This window comes from Chrysochloris asiatica, unplaced genomic scaffold (assembly GCF_000296735.1).
Source record: "Chrysochloris asiatica unplaced genomic scaffold, ChrAsi1.0 scaffold00008, whole genome shotgun sequence".
Taxonomy (NCBI): Eukaryota; Metazoa; Chordata; class Mammalia; order Afrosoricida; family Chrysochloridae; genus Chrysochloris; species Chrysochloris asiatica.
The window spans coordinates 2903371-2910203 of record NW_006408526.1 but is presented as its reverse complement, the minus strand read 5'-3'; positions in this window follow the sequence as shown (position 1 = coordinate 2910203).

Below are 6833 nucleotides of genomic sequence, written 5' to 3'. Positions count from 1 at the left end.
TCCCTAAGCCACCATCACCCAGAGTGCACTGAGGCAGAAAAACCATAATAAAGCAGGGACAATTAGTGAGTTGGATACTAAAATGAATGCATCTCTGGGTACAAGGTGATTCAGTACTGAAATGACCGCTAGATAAAAAACCTGGCAGTTATACCTACTTCCCCGTGTTCTTAAACACTGTCTGGAACATGACTTAACATATTCTTAATGATCAGAGACAACATTCTAAACACTCACTAGCGCACTGGGCTCTAGGAAGCAGAGCTGCTTCTGCCATTTAGCTTGAAGGAAGATTGTGGTCTCATTTTTTAAAAAAGAGTACACTGAAGTTTAAGATGAGAAAAAAGAGATTAAGGAGCTGGCAGAACATGAGGAGTATTTTTGCTACTTAGCCTCAGGAGAGATAAAGAGAGCTAATTTGGAATATAGTGGGGCCTTTGAGACTGTTTCTGCCTCTGAGGAGAAATGCATGGAAATGAAAGAGAAGGAGCTAACAGAACGCTGTCAGAGGCCAGCATTTTCCTAGGAGAACTCAAAGTCACATGGGAGATTGGAAAAACACAAGGAGGCCCTCCCGTGTTCCAAGCTATAGTTATGCTTGTATGTTTCCCAGCATGTGCTCACTTCGTGTTTGTGCCGCATGTTGGTAATTCTACAGTATTTCAAACTTTTCCATAATGCTATTGAACACTTAATAGACTACAATAATGTGAGCATAACTGTATATGCACTGAGAAACCAACAAATTTGTGTGACTTGCTTTATGGTGATATTAACTTTCTTGCTGTTGTCTGGACCTGAACCCACAGTACCTCCGAGGTGTGCTTGGGAGTGAGTCAGTGCAAGTGAGAGAATTCCCACCTCAACCATTCTAAAGAACAGGGTATTTATTGGTCCTTCATAGTGAGAAATTCAGGCAGACACTTGGCTTCAGATTTCACTTCACAAAAACTCTAAGGAGGTCTCCAAGACCTACTTTTTCTCCACCTCTCAATTTTACCTTCTATTGAGTTTGGCTCCACTCTCAAGGATCTCCTCTAGTGATGAAGTGATGGCTGCAGCTTGCACAGGACTAGATACTTTAAAGCTAAAGTCTGGCAGGGCGGGGAAAGCATCTTCAGCCCCAATAGAGCAAATATAATACCCTAAATTCAGACTTGTTCGCTCTGATTCGCCCAGTTTGGGTCATGTGCTCATTCCTGAAGCAATTCTTGTCACCAGGAGAAAATAGTACACTGATAGGCTTAAGCTTGGCTCATATACTACAACTTGTGGGTTGAGAGTGAAGAATATAAAGAAAAAAACACAAGACCCATAAAGCCTATAAAACAAAGCTGAGTTTTAAAGTAAGGGAGAACTGCCCCAATCAATAAACTAATTTCAGAGCATCTCCTCAAACTGAAAGATGAAGGGCTAGATAAGGTAAAAGCAGAGGTTGATTCTATTTTCTCGGAGCTTCAAGGTATTAAATTCTGATTAGTTCAGTTGAAGATTTCAAATCCCTCCTTCTGTTTGCCATTATTTTGGATTAAGTCACAAGAGCACAGAATTTTCAGAAGTCTGAATAGGGGTCTCTCTGCTTTGGGTCATATGCAAGGGATCCTTGCATGTGTGAATGTTTTGGATTTTCCAAACTTCTTCTTTAACAGGAAAAATTGTGTAACAAAACTCAGGAGCTATTAATGGAACAAGAGAAAATAAAGGATAAAGAGATAAATAAATAAATAGTGCTTCCTGTAAAAGACACTGATTTATTTGTCTGGCTCGTCAGTACATTTTCCCCTTCTGATTTCATTCCTCACCAATAAGCTTTAGGAGCAGACCTAGTGCCTAGTCTAGTTAATAATAGTTCCAACCCTCCCCAGTCTCTCCCACCACAAACATACAGAGAGAGAGAGAGAGAGACACTAGTTTCCCAAACAGAGTTCATCAAGTCTTTTCCTGGGATTCATATTGTATTAATTAAAACCCACTGCTAGAGTTGATTGTCACTCATAGTGACCCTACAGGACACAGTAGAACTGTTCCCTAGGGTTTCCAAGGTTGTAAATCTTCATGGGAGCAGACAGCCTCCTCTTTCTCCCACAGACTGCCTGGTAAATTTGAATCACCAATCTTGTAGTTAACATTCCAATGCTTAACACATTATGCCACCATATAAGGTTCCTTATATGATATGAAATGTATCTGTCTATTGAATTTTTTGGAGTCCTGGTGTGGCATTGTGGGCTTATACATCAGACTGAAAAGTCTTTTGAACTGTAAGGTCAGTGGTTCAAGCTCACCAGCTGCTCCTTGGAAACCCTATACAGGGTCGCTATTGGTTAGAAGTACCTTGACAGCACTTCACAACAACTGAGTTTTTTAAGCTGGAAGATAAGAAGTTGGAGTTATTGGTAACCACATAGGAAAAGCATATTTTAAAAATAATTTCACACAGACAAGTCAAAATGTAAGAGAGTCGGAGGGAGAGTTTTATTAAGTAAAATCTTCAGTTCTAACACTTGAGGCCCTAATTTCTGAAAACTATTTTGCCAATCTGTAAGATACTTTTAATTCCCAGATGGCACAAACCACCTGCACTCAGCTATTAACCTAAGGATTTGCAGTCCAAACCCACTCAGTGATGTTGCAGAAGAAAATCCTTGTTATCCACTTTCACAAAGATTACAAACAAGAAAATCCTATGAAGCTCAGTTCTACCCTGTAACACACAGGGTCCCTGAGTTAACATTGACTCAGTGACAATAGGTGTATATTGTATCAGCTTCTCCAACATCATATTCAGCTAAATGTCAATACATTAATTTTTTGTTTGTGATGATTCTGATTTGTGTGTACAGAAAGGAAGAAAACCTTCACTAATAATTTTAATGACTTTAAAAAGATTCCTTTATCCTAATAAAGAGATCTCTGAAAAGAAATCAGGAAAACAATACCAGTTACAATTGGTGGTGGTGGTGGTAAGTACCGTGGAGTCGGTTCTGACTCATAGTGACCCTGCACAGGATTTCCGAGGCTGTAAATCTTTACGGGAGCAGAACGCCTCATCTTTCTCCTGTGGAACAGCTGGTAGTTTCGAACTACTAACCTTAAGGTTGCCGGCCCAACTCGTAAACAATACACTATCAGAGCTCCTTCCAGTTACAATAGCCACCCATACATCCAACCAGAGAAACAAAGGAAACTCTAAACCATTACTACAAGAAACCAAAAGAGACCTACACAAATGGGAGACTATACCATGCATATGGATAGGAAAACTTAATATTGTGAATGTGTCAAGACTACTATAAATGATCTATAGATGTAATGCAATCTCAATCAGATTCTAACATCATTCTTTAAAGAGATGGAAAACAAAAACTAATCACCAACTTTATATGGAAACGAAAGAGGTCCCAGATAAGCCAAACATTACTAAAGAAGAAGAGCAAAGTAGGAGGCGTCCCACTCAGAACCTACTACACCTTCACAGTAATCAAACAGTACTGGTACAAAGAGAGACACATAGACCAATGGAACAGACTAGAAACCCCAGTAGTGACTCCATCTACCTATGGTCATCTGATCTTTGACAAATGGCCAAAACGCATTAAAAAACACAAACTGTTGTTGTTGTTAAGCACCATCGAGTTGGTTCCAACTCTTAGAGACCCTATAGAATTTCCAAGGAGTGACTGGTGAATTTGAACCACTGACCGTGTGGTTAAAATCAGCCTTGCAGTGTAGTACTTTATCCTCCAGCCCCACACCAGGACTCAAAAAAAAAAAAAAAAAAAACAAACAGTGCTGGCAAAACTGGATATCCATTTGCAGATGAATAAAACAAGACCCATATCTCAGACCTGTATCTAGTCATTGGTAGTGGTTGTGTGCCACTGAGTTGGTTCTGACTCACAGAGACCCTCTATAAGGTTTCTGAGGCCATGAATCTTTATGGGAGCAGAAAGTCTTATCTTTCTTCCACAAAGTGACTGGTAGATTTGAACTTTTGACCTTGTGGTTAGCAGCTGAACTCGTAATCCACTAAACTACCAGGGCTCCTATACATAGTCATTATAGAGATACGAATCAAAACAACAATCAGATATCATCTCACCCGAACATTAATAGCAAAGTTCAAAAAACAGAAAACAATAAAAGTTGGTGAGGGTGTGGAGAGACTGGGGCCTGGGACCCTTAAACACTGATGGTGGACCCTTGAAAGGATTGTAATCATTGAGATGAAATTAAATGTTTGATTTATTGATAATCTGCTCTGTAAACCTTCATTCAGTTCACAAGAAAAGTTAGGTTTTTTTTTTAATTTTGGAGTTAGAAGTGTTACGGAAAATGGAATCCAGGTGTGGCGCTGTGGGTTAACATGCCAGACTTCAAAACCATTTGAACTGCAAGATTGGCGGTTCAAGCTCACCAGCTGCTCCTCAGAAACTCCCTACAGGTTTGCTATGAGTTGGAAGCGACTCAACACACTTAATAACAACAACTGGAGTGCTGGTGTGGTGCTGTAGGATAAGCACTGAGCCACAAGGTTGGTTTGAACTGCAAGGTCGGCAATTCAAACTCACCAGTTGCTCCTCAGAAACCCTCTACAGGGTCACTTTGAGTTGTAACCAACTCGATGGTACTTAACAGCAACAACCCTTTAACAACAACAATCTCCCGGGAGAGTCCTGTGATTAAGTATTGGGCTGCTTACTGAAAAGCTCGTAATTCAAACACACCAGCTGCTCCAGGAAAAAAGATGCACATCTTTCTTCTCCCATGAAGATTTACAGTCTCGGAACCCCAATGGAGTCATTCTCCTCTGTCGTATTGGGTCACTAAGAATCAGAATTGACTCAGTGGCAGTGGGTTTGGTTATGGTAACCCCCCAAGATGGGGGCAGTGGTGTTGCAGGGATAGAATTCTCACCTTCCATATGTAGGAAACTCTGGACAATTCAATTAATGTGCTTCATATGTAGCCACTACTTGCCTGTCATTGAGGGCTTGCATGTTGCTATGTTATGAACAAGTTTCTGCATAGTTTGTAGGCTAACAGAGACTAGGAAGAAAGGCCTCGTTTGGCTCAATCTGCAACTCATCATGAAAATGGCACAGGTTGGGCAGTGTTTCTTCCTGTTGTGCATGGGATGGCCATTAATCAAAGGCCAACTCAAGAGCAATTAACATCAACAATCCTTCAGGATCCTCTCAAACACCTGTTTTCTGCAAGCCCCTTATATGAGGGGGATGGTTGTGTGTGCCACCAAATCAATTCTGACTTATAGCGACCCTATATAAGGTTTCTTAGGTTTTCAGTCTTTACAGGGCCAAAAAACCTCCTCTTTCTCCCACAGAGTGGCTGGTAGATTTGAACTGCTGACCTTTTGGTTAGTAGCCAAGCTCGTATACATTGTGCTACCAGGGCTCATTGTTGCTGTTAAGTGCCATCTAGTCGATTCTGACTCATAGACACCCTGTATAGGATGTCTGAGGAGCAACTCGTAGGTGTGAGCTGCCAACCTTTTGGTTAGCTAGGCCACGGGTATTTAAATATCAGCATGGTCCTCCAGACTAAGACAGACTAGGAAGAAGGAGAGTAGATCACCTCTGAATGAGTAACAACTGAAAACCTTATGAATAGTAACATAACATTGTCTAATATAACATTGTCTAAAAGTGCCATGTGCTGCCAAAAGAACCAATAGATCTGTTTTGGAAGAAGTGCAGCCAGAGTGCTCCTTAGAGGCCAACATGGCCAAACTTTGTCTCTCATACTTTGGACATATTGTCAGGAGGGAACAGTCATTGGAGACGGATATCGTGCTTGGTAAAATGGAGGATCAGAGAAAAAGAGGAAGACCCCCAGCAAGATAGATTGGCCAGGTGGCAACATTGATGGACTCAAGTGTGGCAGGGGTAGTGAGGTTGGCCCAGGATCAGACATTATTTCGTTCTGCTCTTCATGGGGTCACTATAAGTTGGTTCTGACTCAATGGCACCCAACAACAACAACAACAACAATATAGTATCAGAAGATGAGCCCCTCAGACTGAAAGGCACTCAAATATGACTTGGGAAACTCCTCAAAGCAGAGTTGACATTAATGACACGGACTGAGCAAACCTTACAGGATCTTCATTTGCTGGTGGCATACAACATGTGCACAAACAGCACATGCTTCCAATCTCTAACTATACTCACAGAGGAAAGTTGGTGACAGTCTAAAAACACATCAACATATAATCATCAATTAGATACAAATACAATAGCAATATAATGTCCCAGAGATGACAGAAAATTTTAGCTCACACAAAGAAGCAAGAATGGCTCAAACAAATGGCCAAAATGCAGAGCCACAAAACATTTCTAAGAAAGAAAAGGTAATGGAACTAAATGAAGAATAATTCAAAAGAATAACATTTAAGTACCATCAAAAAATATATAGAAAGTTTGAGAAAAACAAAGAGAACACAGAAAAATCTTCAGAAGGATTCAGGAAAACACTACAAGAACAAGCAGACAAAATAAATGCAAATTCTGAAATAATACAAGACCTAAAATTGGAGATCCAGAAGATTAGTACTAAGATTTTAAAAATGTATAATACATTGAAAGCTGAGCAGGGAATAGATGCAAAGCAATGGAAGCCCGAATTAGTGAGCTTGAAGATAAATCTCTCAATACTAGTATGCTAGGAGAACAGTAGAAGAACAGTAGAATAACAGTATGCTAGGAGAACAGTAGAAGGAGCTCTGGTAGCGTAGTGGTTACGAATCGGGCTGCGAACCTTAAGGTCAGCGGTTCGAAACTACCAGCCGCTCCGCGGGAGAAAGATGAGGCTTT